The sequence below is a fragment of the Ambystoma mexicanum genome, chromosome 14, assembly GCF_040938575.1.
Source record: "Ambystoma mexicanum isolate Mex_15411 chromosome 14, UKY_AmexF1_1, whole genome shotgun sequence".
In the NCBI taxonomy this organism is placed as follows: domain Eukaryota; kingdom Metazoa; phylum Chordata; class Amphibia; order Caudata; family Ambystomatidae; genus Ambystoma; species Ambystoma mexicanum.
Genome location: NC_090940.1, coordinates 582,995,520 through 583,008,040, shown reverse-complemented (window position 1 = coordinate 583,008,040; position 12,521 = coordinate 582,995,520). Strand labels below are relative to the sequence as shown.

The following is a 12,521-nucleotide window of genomic DNA, read 5'->3' as shown; positions in this document are numbered from 1 at the left end:
GACAAAACTCCTGATTTAAATTTATTATTATTTTATTTTTTTTAAACATATGTACGACTTGGAAACACATTACTGAAGTGTCAATGCACTCCAGTTGAGGAACGAACTGCCTCCTCTGTTCATACCAAATTATAATGTAATGCATCCAAACTTTGCTTTAATTGAATGCTGTATGAAAAATGAATTGTAATTATCTCCTTCTGAGTGGATTATTCATTCAGCGAACAATATGTGTCCTCAATTCTCTAAAACATACATTATATGCTATTTTTTCTACTATTGATCTGTTGTTTTTTTTAATAATGTAATTGAAACAAAATAATATATATAGAGAGAAAGAAAGAGAGAGAGAAGAGAGAGAGAAAGAGAGAAAGAGAGAGAGAGAGAGAGAGAGAGAGAGAGAGAGAGAGAGAGAGAGAGAGAGAGAGAGAGAGAGATGCTAACGTTTGAGGTCTCCTCTCTATGTGTCAGCAAAGAATAGAAAATAAAATAAACTTACATTTATGATGACTTCAACATGTTTTATGATGAGAAATGTATTTTATGTGAAGTTATAACTTCTTATTTTGCATAATGTTTAGTGTTGGTTATGGTCTGCAAGACTTCGTACTCTCTTTGCATGATCATCAAAATGTGTGATAACTTGTAATGTTGCCAAATTAATTTGGCCCTTAATGGGCTTATTTAAAATACACCCACGATGCTATAATGTAAAGCCATGCCCAACTTGTTTAACAATGTCCAGGGAAGAGGGATATGAAGAATGGCCCAAGACAGTGTGCAAATGTAGATGGGGAGGTAGTGCTTTAAATTCTTTAGTCAAACAGTTGTGGTTTACTTATTCAGACACACTTGTTCCTAAATCATAACGACACATTCTCAAAGAAACTAAACATGTAATCTTGTGCATGTAGAATACAAACATGTGTTATGGACTATTAACTAACCACAAGTTTGATGCATGACAAGTTAAATGCATAAGACTTCTAATTAAGAGACTTTCATTTTAAAAACTCGCAACCACGCCCCTGATGACTGTTTATGTAAAGAGGACTTCGGAAGAAGAAACTATTAACATTTAGTCAACAAATGAAATGCATATCGATTTCTATATATAACATTGTAATCTTCTTTGAGAGCAGGGAAATGGAGACAAAAATACGAAATGTAAGTAGGCTGGTCTGCAATGGTTCTCTTGCTAAATTTCCAATTAACAGCACATGGCAAACTGAAATCCTGCAGAATTTATGCAGCTTTTTGGGACACTTCATGAAAGTATTTGCTTTAGAATTGTGTGTGTATCACCTTCACATGTCACTTTGCTATAACCATGTTTCTGTTAGATGCTAACAGGCCTTGCTCGGTTAAAGGACACCTAAAAAAGAACCTATTTCTTTCTGACTGTTCTGCGGAATGTATAATGTGGAAGCAAATACAATCTAAATGGGTGTCATCAGAAATACATTTTTAAAAGTATAGTTCTATCTTTGAATCATACTGTTTAAGAGAGAACTGTTTGTGAAAAGTGACTTCAACGTGTATTAGAAGAGCTGTTTCTCTTAAAAGTCTATAGGATATGGGAAACATAGTCGTGTTGGCTTTTTTATGTGCATTTTTGTAGAATACTTTATTTAAAACAATATTTACACATAACAATAACGTTGTTCATTTGATTTGATGTGGTAAAACATGAGATTACATTAATGTGATTACAATGGTTGTGTGTGTGTGTGGTTTACTAGATGCATATCAGCAGAGATTTACCATAACTAATGAATAAAGTGTTGTGCAAATGTTGCATATATGAGTCTGTGATCACAAAAAAATGATACACTGAAAGATGTAAAAAGAAGTACAAAATGAAACAAACCTGCAATCTTTCATTCGATATGAATTTAATTTCATCCAGTTTATCACAATTGTAGTATTGTATGCTAGTGAGTTTCAAGAGCAGATATGCTGTACTAGGTTCAGAGGCAAAAAGTAGCAGTGCAGAGACCTACCACTTCTCTTCCATAAGGGTTGGTGTAGTATTAATGAGGTATTACAGTCTTTCTTCGAAGTTAGGTTTCCACTCCGATATGACAGAGAAGTTCAGCTGCTCAGTTGGACTCATTCGCTTGTCTTCTCCACACGATGAGTAAATTGCTCATTGCAATTCGTTTGGAAACGGGTATCTAAGGTATACACTAAACGGCTGCAATTACCCACAATCAGAATACCTACGTATGTAAGTCATGAGAACACTACGTGCTATTTGTATAGAGCTTAAACTAGAAGCGAAACGCAAGGTATCAAGGAAACGAGCAGGAGAGAATGGGGGAAGACAATGTTCATAATCGCTACATGTCTAAAGTGCTCTATAATTGAGCACTGTGGGTAAGTGCTGCGCACGTGCAGAATATGAATAGTCGTTGCGTTTACATGTGGAAGGCAAATGAGTAACATGTGTGGATACCTAGCAAATGCCTGGGGCAAAAGTCCCCCCTGTACAACATTTTTTTTTTTAAAACGGATAAGCTTGAAGAAGAATTGTAGACTAAACGAGGGCACTGTGTACATTTGCTCTCAACATAAATCAGTGTGAAATAAGTAGAATAATATACATTTTTATGCAAAATTCCAAAAGTGACTAAATTGACATTTTTAAAACGTTTCAATTATCAGTTTATTTTTGTGGGATTTTAAGTTCTTCTTCCTCAACTGAGAGACTTTAGAACCGTTCTTTTAAAATCGCTGAGACTATGGAATATTGCTGAAAGCAATAGAAAAACCCAAGACCAAATATGCATTGCAGTGACTTACAGGAAGGTAGGGGTTAACAGACATTGGGCCTATTTACAAAGCGTTTTCCAGTTGGATTGTGCCATCGGAAAACACTTTTATAAACCAGGCCAACAAAGTCAAATTAAAGGTGTAGACCAGACTCAACAGTTAATGGCTATCTCAACGCCAGTGAGCACATTTTGGGGATATGTTGGGACTTGATAAGTTTCCAGATCACATCACCACATGTCTGACTCAACATTTCCTGGAATAAATGTGCAGCTTGATGTGCTCTCAAATAAAGTTTTGCTCATAAGTATAAAAGCTCAATATTTGGAAAAGTGATGCTAAGCAACGCTGATGAGTTGGACTTCCTAGTTAAGACGCATGAATGGGTAGCACTCAAAAGTGTGGTTCAGGAGACAATTACAGCAATTACAACTATTGGAAGAGTTTTATAAAGTCGAAGGAATACGTGTTTATAACATGACAAAATCATCTCAGTCGGTTATGCGTGGGTCGTGGGTGGCTGAAAGGTGGGAAGGCGGGTGTTTGTGTTTTTGGTTGGCTACAAGTAGGAAAAGTCATAATAATGTTTAGGAAAAGCAAACCACATGCAAGTACCATATGTTGGGTTACCTACCAGTAAAATGGGTCTTGGCCACAGAATATTCCGGAATGAATCACTTTGGCCCGGCAACCAGACTGTCCTGGGTTATTGGACCCAACGATGATCTAATGCGGCTTGAATTTCTGCTCCAAGTCCCTACATGGGAATCCCCCCTCTGGCAGGCTGGCCCAGAAGCTGGCTTTGGGTGCCGCCCGCGCCCTCTTACTGGGTTATCTGGGCAGTTGGTAGCATGAAAGTCTAGATGGTCTTAAATTTAAGATGTGAGCGTGGGTGACCTGACAGAGATCTTTGGGTGATTCTGCAAGTCTGCCTGCCAACTAAGCCTCCGTTGAGTCCCTCAAATTCTCCAACAATGAGGTCAACGTGGCATGTTAGTCTACAGCAGACAATGGGGCTTGTTTAAACAGTTTCTGCAGGAGACTCACTGTCACTTTCCATAGACAGCTGTTGAGGACCCACAGGTGTCTAGACGGGTGTACAGTCAAAGGGAACTGATTACATATAAACATGTACCCCTTTCCAAAAGCTGAATCAATATCAAAGATATCGCCTGAGCTCTGCGACAGTGATGCCATGGATATATGCCATGGTATTAGTGTTTCGGGCGGTGGCATCGATTTAATGGGGGAAAGGTCCAGCCTGGGATTATCTGGTGTATTGGCAGAACAATTCAACAATGTAACTCCAGAAGAGGGCCCTGAAATAGTTGGTGAAATGAAACCTCAGTTTGATTGGATGCAAGGGTGACTCTATGCGCAAACTCTGGACCGCCACCAAAAGAGTGTGCCAGTCCACACAATGGTCCCACAAATGAGTCTTGGGTACATAAGAATATGGCTGTAAGACCAGACATTATCTATCTTCTGGTTCTCTAGGACCCCCTTGAAATGACATTGATGGATCCACTATTGACACATTGAGGCGTGTCTTTTAGGCTGTGTGAGCTGTACAACGTGCAACCTCCCACCAAAGAAAGTGCTATATAAAGCATACTGTCAGAGTAATTGTGAGGTTTTCCGAATGTAGTGCTAGGACCCACAGACACACAATTTGAAGGCTCTGGAAGTAGCATGAACTGTCATTACTCAGGCCAAGCATAAAGTCCTGCTCCTTTAACAATTATGTCTCCAAGAAGCAATTGACCAGCCCAGTGGGTGGCATTATCAGCACAGTAGTCCATAATGAAAGAGACTGTGCGGAGAGGACAGTGGCCTCAAGGGCCCGACCGCTTAGGCCTGGGGCCAACCTAGGGGCCCCTGCATAATCATGGACCCTGAGTCTAGAGGGGAGCCTTGTAGGCCCATGGTTGAACTAGACATGTCTGATTGTGTTGTTTCATTGCCCAAACCATGAAGACCGGCCAGGGCGCGTGTGTACGTGCGCGCGTTCTCACACACACATGCGCGCACTGTAGCTGTCTTTGTTTCTCTTTTTCTGGAAATCAGCTTTAGAAAAACCCCCACATCAACAACCCTTTGAGACCGGGTTTAGATCAGAGAGTCCTTAATACAAATGAATGCCATATTCATAAATCACTATGTTATTAGTGTTAGCTTGTAAAGTATTATTGCTCACTTTAATTAAGTGTAGCCTAAACATGTGGATATGGCTGCCTTTTCACGGCCCCTCATACGGGAGATTACACGTACCTTGCAAACTATGAGGGCCAGAGGGTAATCGAGTTTAAAAAGAAGTTTCACATATATATCAAACAAAATGAGTGCATGTAGTGTGTTACCATGTGCGAACCGTTGTACATTGAAAATATGTCAGAGCCCCTACACTGCCCCACACCCTGCCAAAGTACCAGACTTTTCCGTGCATTTGTATACACAAATGCAGACCTTACAGAGCTGCTAAACCGTAATTATTTCATAATGTGCTCAAGTGGTGTGGGTCTAGGCCCAGGAGTACTTGAGTTGTAAAAGCAACATGGGGCGCAGCCACTGCACACGCATCCTTTTGCCCCTCAGTAAGACTTATGCTAGGACCTGGCACAGATAACAGCAAGGCCCCAAATCCTCTGAGTCTACCTTGTGTTACAGCTCCGGCCTCAAGCGCATGGATATGGAGGTGGCACTGATGCTGGCCATAATTGGGGGACCTGCCGTGGTCGTGTCAGGGAGGGTCTGTTTTTTATGAAGCGCAGCGATACGGCATTGCCAAGAAATTAGACGTTGCCTGCATCTGGGATTGTATCCGAGATAGCTCAGTGGGTGTAGCTCCTGCTGCTGAGACATACATGCAAGCAGCAGTGAAGAGGGATCAGCCGTTCACCCCGCTGAGATCATAGGGTGGTAACCACGAGCAGGACAATAGTATCCACATGTATTTCCTGTGCTATGTGCCAGAAAGCGCTCTATACAAGTAGGAGCTATCATTGCTTTTCGGGCAGCCCCGTGGCTGAAGGGACTTGTGCATTAGGTGGTGGTCACAACAGTCTGCTTGGTGCAAGAGGTGTGAAAGTGTGTGGGGTCCCCCCCAAAGGACAACTGTAATGTGGTGAGATAGCTCAGTGTGTTTAGGGCGTGCCACGGAGGCCCGGGTGCAGCCTGCCGTCACTGCTTCGAAGGACGGTCCGTATTCCTTCCAAGGGCCGCACACTGAGCACCATTGGACAGAGGAACAATAACACGCATCTATACAGCGCTTAGAGGCGGGAACAATCCCGCAGGAACTGTTACACAAACAACATTTTAATGCGTATTTGAGTCCATGGCGCTAACGAGTGTACACTCGTGGCCTGGTTCACAAAGTGTTTTTCAATGGGTGCATCCATTGTTTAAATAGACAATGTGTATACACTACACACCCAATAGGAGCTGGGGGCCTGAGGGGTGTGCCGTGACATGACACGGTCTACACGTGCAGGGCTGCGGATTTACTCTGGGTCGTGCACATATTTATGTTTTCTGTTGTATATTTATTTATTTATTTATAGAGCGCGCAAGACACTGTACCGTTTAAAGCGCCAACCTGTCTCGTGAGCAGCAGAGCGCTGTACACGGTGTGGATAGCCAGGACAGGGGGGTGCTGGTGCCGTGAGGAGCGTGGAGGTGGGGATGGGTGGACTGGGTCCGCGTGTGAAGGTGCCGTGGAAGCGCCCGGCGGGAATGCAGGTGGCACGCCAGGCGCACAGGCACATTCCACGCCGTGTCCAGGGGAGGTTGCGGCGCACCCGCCAGCCCGTGGGCTGGAGCAGGTGCGCACTTACACAAATAGCGGCCTGACCGCGTCATCGGCGTGATTCATGGGGCGTCGATGGGTTCCACGGGTGCCATGATGAGCCAGGAATGGGTTCCTCGCCCGGGGGCCCTCCGGTTCAGGCGCATGGGCTTGTGGGGGACTTGCTCGAGGGGTCAGTAATGCGGGTCTCTGGGCCGCCTCGAAGCAGCACGTTGGGCTATTCGCCTAGAAGTCTTGACTTATCTCCGCTTCTCTAGGCCAGACTCGAATAACTATATGATATTTATTTAGTTATGTGTGGTATAATGGTGGCTGGCCTATATCCTAGTTCTCCCCCACCCCAAAAAAAAACAAAACATATAGCACTTAAGGGAAATGGGGCTCTGGGAGAATGAAGATGTGCCCACGATCACACTATTTTTACACCAAACATTGAGGGGTAGATCAGAACGTAGGCGTTCTGCCCCCAAAGTAGGCAGTGTTGCCATTAGACCATCACCCTCTCTAAATGTGCTGATAACAATAAGCAAAGGACAGCCCCGGCTCATTTTTGGGAACTTCCGCCAAGTGAAGTGCGCTCTTCGAGCAAGAAGAGTGCCGCTCCGAGGCCCACTCGCTTCCAGGAGATGCCTCTTCGAGGGTCCTGTCAGAAGCGTGTTAGGAATAAGCCCTCTCCGTTGTGGAGTGAGGGGAAATAGGCCATTTCCCAGACGTGCATTCCTCTCTCGCTACGCGCCTGTAGCGCTGCGCTCGGGACATTAGCGAGACAGCGCTTTGCATAACAATAGATTAAAAGAACCGCCATGCAGTATACGGGCCATTAGGGGAGAGAGCATTGATAGCGCAATGCATACCCAACTGGCAACTGGCCTTTTGGCGATTGCCTTGACAGGGGAATAGCACCGGGGCCGAAGGGGCCAGGAGTGTAGTTTCTTCGTCGCACAATAGAAAACGTAACCTCATGCTGGCTGGCAGTGCCCTCCTTGTGATCCTTCTGGTGGGCCGCTCCCCGCCGCAATGTGAGGGCCTGTTGCCAGAGTGGGTTATCATTAGCAACGTTGTGTGTACACATGGACGGCATCAGGGCCTTTCAACATGTTTTATTTAAAATGGGCCTTGAGGTGGTTGGGTGGGGGAGGAGGTGGCTGATGCCCCCATGCTGGCAGTCATATGAGAGAGCAACATACTTCTTTTAAATCAGGACATTGAGGGCCTGATTCACAACACATTTTCCTAAGGGGTTGCGTCATTATAAAACGCTTCTGTGATTCAAGCGCTAAGTGTGCGCTTTACGCGCGTGCTTTACGGGCTAACCTTTGTTAGAGTCCACAGACCGTCACCGCTCTCAGGATTTGCAGTATCCAGCGACATTCTTATCACCGTGTCGCTCACCCGCCCTTTGAGCCCTGACACATCTTCAGCCGACCCTGTGTGCTCAAGGTCCGGCCCATGCAGCTAATGTGAGAAACGGTGCCCTGCCCTTCTCTGCAGACAGGGGGCAGTCACGTGTCGGATCTGGAGGGGGTTGCTTTTCAAACCACGGACCAGAAAGCGATCTGGCAAGGTTTATTATTTTTTATGTTTTTGTTTTTTATTGTTCTAGAAGACGGGTGCGTGTTTCAGCTCCTACTTGTGTTGGGTAGAAGTCTTCAACACGCGGCGTGGGGCTCTCGCCGTCGGTGGTGCGAGTTCGGCTTCGGGGCGCCCACTGGAGCCAGGAAGGCTAAACTCGAAAACGATCCTGGCAGGTCGGCAGAGGAGCGGGCGAACTTCTGCCACAATCACCGGCAACACGAACTGGGGGCATTTCTGCCGCGTCTGTGGGGGGTTCGTGCCGTGGGTTCTGCCCTACACCCTAGCCCAGCTGGACGTGTCTGGGCAGCCAGCTTTTTCGAACAGGGTAGGGTTCACGTGTCCCTGACAGGGAAGTCCGCACACCTGCTATCAGCGCGGCTGTATCTACAGCAAGCAGTCTACAGCGGACTAGGTGTGGGTGGAACCGCGCGTGCATGCGCCCTTCTGTGTGTTCGTCCTTGCGTGGTGTATATGTGCTACTCTGTGCGCGCGCCTCTGCATTTTCTTGAGCCTGCATCATGTCAGTATGCTGCATGTGTGTTTGGCATCCGCCTGCTTGGGTATGCCACAGTGTGTCTATGCCAGCGTGTGTGCGCACGCCTGCCTGCCTTCATGTACTGTGTGCGTCCGTGTGTCTGCCCGTGCTTGTGGCTGGGTGTGTACACGGTTGTCTGTGCGCCAGTGTCCCTGCATGTCTTCGCATGTGAGTGCGCCTGCCCCCCGGGTCTTGGTGTGTGTGGGCGCTGCATGTGCGGACGAACCAGGGGGTGCTGGGGAAGACTTTTTAGAACTGTGCCCGCCACTATTCACTGCTGGTGATTTGTGGAGCCAATAGACATTTCCTCGTCGATTGGTTAGTGGAGTGCAGTGTCTCCTGTTCTGCCCCCCCCCTTAGGGGTCGTGCCTGGAGGAACACAGCAGTCCGAGAAGGGGGTGCTCTCGTGCTAGGCGCATGCCCTCCCCCCCAGCCGTACCTCACTGCGACTGCTGGACCCACTGGCTTCATTGGCAGCCAGAAACCCAAGTCCCACATGGCCATGCTTCCACTTGCGGTTGCCTCGCTGTCTGCACGCCCAACTCCTCCCCGCACCCGGAGGTGACACTCGTGCACGCAGGCGGCTGTGCGGGTAACCCGGCGGTGAACGGGTTAAGCGAGCACGTCAAGTCTTTCGGCGCGAGGAGGTGTCTGAATGCTTAAGGACCTCAGACCAGGTTAATCCTGTGCTCATTAACCCTTTCGCCCCCAGCCAGACTGCCCTGGCAGCGCTACTGTATCGCCGCAGAGTCTGCCCCGCAGTCAGGGGCTGGTGTGAGCCCCCCTCCCGCACACAAGGGGGGTCCGCGACTCGCTCAAATTTGAAACGAACGGAGCAAGGGGCTCGCAGGTTACCCGTGTGTTCAACCCCTGGCCCACCCGAGTTCCCGCCACTGATTACAGGAGGTCGGTGAACGTCAGCGGGTGGGGGTGGGGGGGGGCTGGAGACTCGTGGGGCAGGGGCCTGGCTGCAAATGCCGTCTACAATCCAAGATCTCACTAGATCCCGCGACAGGGTTGGCACAAAATGGCTCATCCCCCAACGGCGTGACATGGACAATCACAGCGACGCAAGGGGCTTGTGCTGCGAAGTGGAAGCGGCGCGTCTGTGAGCTAGAAGAGGTTCGCGGACTATCGCCGGACTCGATCGCATGTAACTTGTACGTGCGAGCGTGCAAAGAGCAACTTCGTATGTGGTTCAGCTCCCCAGCAATACGCTGGCCTTTGCGGACCTTTTTCATGTTGCGTTGACAGTTATATACCGATTTTAGACCACTGCTATAAGGATAACGACACGCCCTTTTTTTTCCAAAATCACTCTTAGGATTCCGGCCTGTTGTATAATATATAGGGGGCGGGAGGGTTCCTTCGAAATGCCCCATTTCAAAAGAAGGTCTTGCATATTTTATCTCGTTGGGGAGGGAAGGGGGTGTTATTTAGGCCCGCTGATAATGCCCCACCCCCGTACACTAACTCACAGTACATCTCTGCACCAAATATAACGCAGGCTTGTCTGCCAGTGCGCGCGACTGCACGCAGGGCGACCCCCGTGCCACGGCCTCCCCGGGAGCGATGGCACGAGCTGGCAAGTCTTTGCAAATTGCTCATGGCATGCTGAGGTGACGGAGCTGAGGGGCTACGACATCGGCGTAGGGTCGGTCTCTCTGGGGTGCGTTTCGAGCGGAGAAATGACTCTCTAGTCGACTTCAAAATCAATCAATTACAGGTCAGACTGGGCAGTAAAACAAATGTAGTAAGTTGCGGGTGTGTGCGTGTGTGTGTGGGGGGGGGGGAATATGTCCGGTTTCTGACGATGAAATGGATCACGCGTGATAAAGATGACGGAGAAACAGCGAGATCCAGGCACTGGATGAGAACCTCTGAGATGGAAACAGATTCGGCGAAATCCAGGCACCAAAACACATCTCACGGGTGGGGACCAGTAAGAGACACCCTCTGTAGATGAAGAGACGGCAGTAAAGTGGGGGAGATTGAGCGAGATTGTGGCTAAGCAATCACCTAGAGGGGCAGGGGATTGGGGCGTGAAACCCAATTCGTGACTTTCGAGCGGTGAGAGAGATTTTGGGTAGGTGATTTTCGGTAAGTGATTTTCGCGCAGCAGACACGATGTGGTCAGCATTGTAAAGTGACAGAGGCCCCCCTTTGGGCAGTGACCCATTTTCTCTGAATGCCAGGCAGACAGTGTCCACACTCCGCTTCAGGCTGTCAGCTAGACTAGACTCAGCAAACACTCAGTGAGTGTCAGACAGTGACAGGTCTGCGGAGCATTCAGGCGCGATTAGGGAGAGCCTTGAAGGAAGCGTACCTGGGCATGGCTTGGACGTCCTCTTGTGCAGCAGAGATCCTGATCCCGGCTCTTATCTTCCAACCACAAAAACAAAAAATAAACACAAAAATGTCGTATAAAGATCAGCAGGCGCGTGTCCGCTGGCGCCCTGCGCCTCGAGGTCCCCAGTGTACAAGATCCAGGCGCTATGTTGCGCGGGGAGGGCACACCGCTCCCGGGGCTGCCTGTCCCCCCGCGATCCCAACAGGCTGGAGCTGCGTGTGCCTCTCGCTCCCCAGCGCGGCGAGCCCTTCCTCTCCTCCTCCGCCTTCCTCCTCTCCCGTACTCCTCCTGGCAGCCGGCAGCAGGCGAGGCATCATGCTAGCCCCCCTCGCCTCCTCCCGCGGGCATCCCACCCTGGGTTGTGGGGGCGTCGGTCTCCCCTGCTCCACCCGCCCCCCGACCCCTCCTGGGGGACGGTGCTCTCCGTCTGGGGTCGTCCTCGAGCGCCCAGGGACAGTCCCCGCAGCAGCAGCAGCAGCAGCCGTCCCTGCCTGCTCGTCCTCCCGTGGTCGGCGGAGGAATGAGGAACACGGCGAGGCAGCGACCTGGCAGTCTGTGGGCGGCCTCACTCCCCGCCCCCGTCTCCCCTGCGCCTGCTTCACGCGCCGGCCTTTGCTGCAGCCCACCCTTGCCTGCTCACGAAGTCCTGCCTGCGCTGTCACCCCGCGCCTGGCGCCCGCAGGTGTGTGCTTGGATGAATGAATGCACTCGCTAGAAACCTCTCCCCCGTCACAGTCCCACCCCTTTCTCTCTCCGTGTACTCCTTCTGGGCTCCTTCTCTCCAACCCCTCAACTGTCTCTCTTCTTTCATCCACTCCTCTCTCTCATCACTCTCTCTTTATTTGCCTCTCTGTCACTTTGCCCCCACCTCTCCCCCAGGCTCTATTTGTTTACAGAAACCCTTTAAGTGGTTGCCCATCTCCAGCCCTGTTTCTCAATCTGTACCCCCCCCCCCGCCCCCACCTAACTTGTAGCTGGAAGAAAGCTCGGGAGGGGAGGCAGGCACCCCAAGGCACAGGTTGCTTGTCTATTTAACCCCTGCCTGTCTGGGCAATCTGGAGAGGGCCTCTCTTCCCTCACATAGAGCACTCTCGTTTAGAAAAGGCCAAACGCTGCTCCCACAAAGAGACTGGACACACAGGAAAGAACCCCCCCCCCCTCCGTCCGATTCCGAGATGTAATGACACCGTCGCCTGTCAGAGCGCAGCCGCTTTGAAGTGTCTTCCTGTAACGTCATGACACATGTTTATTTCATGAAATGGAAAGGACGGGTCTCAATGCTGGAGTGCTGGATATTGGGGGACGGGGGGGGATAAACAGGGGGTGCACCACGGGGGTGCTAAATGTACTGCCAGTCTCTTCAAATAGACAGCCCGTGGGACCTTTACAAGGCTATATAATATTGGGTGGGGGTGGGGGGGGGGCTGGAGGGGGGACGGCCCCTCCTGGCCGGAAGGTTTTTTTTTTTGTTTTACCAT

At 49.3% G+C, this 12,521-nt stretch overlaps 1 protein-coding gene across 1 annotated transcript in view; it reads right to left on the bottom strand.

Moving 5' to 3' along the window:
* The window catches only part of FLRT2 (fibronectin leucine rich transmembrane protein 2), a 175,207-nt gene extending 163,308 nt beyond the window's left edge, over nt 1-11,899 (bottom strand). Inside the window, exon 1 of the mRNA XM_069637932.1 lies at nt 11,020-11,899. The gene's annotated coding sequence lies outside the window, so the exon portion shown is untranslated. The remainder of the gene's footprint in view (nt 1-11,019) is intronic.
* Nucleotides 11,900-12,521: the final 622 nt, after the last annotated feature.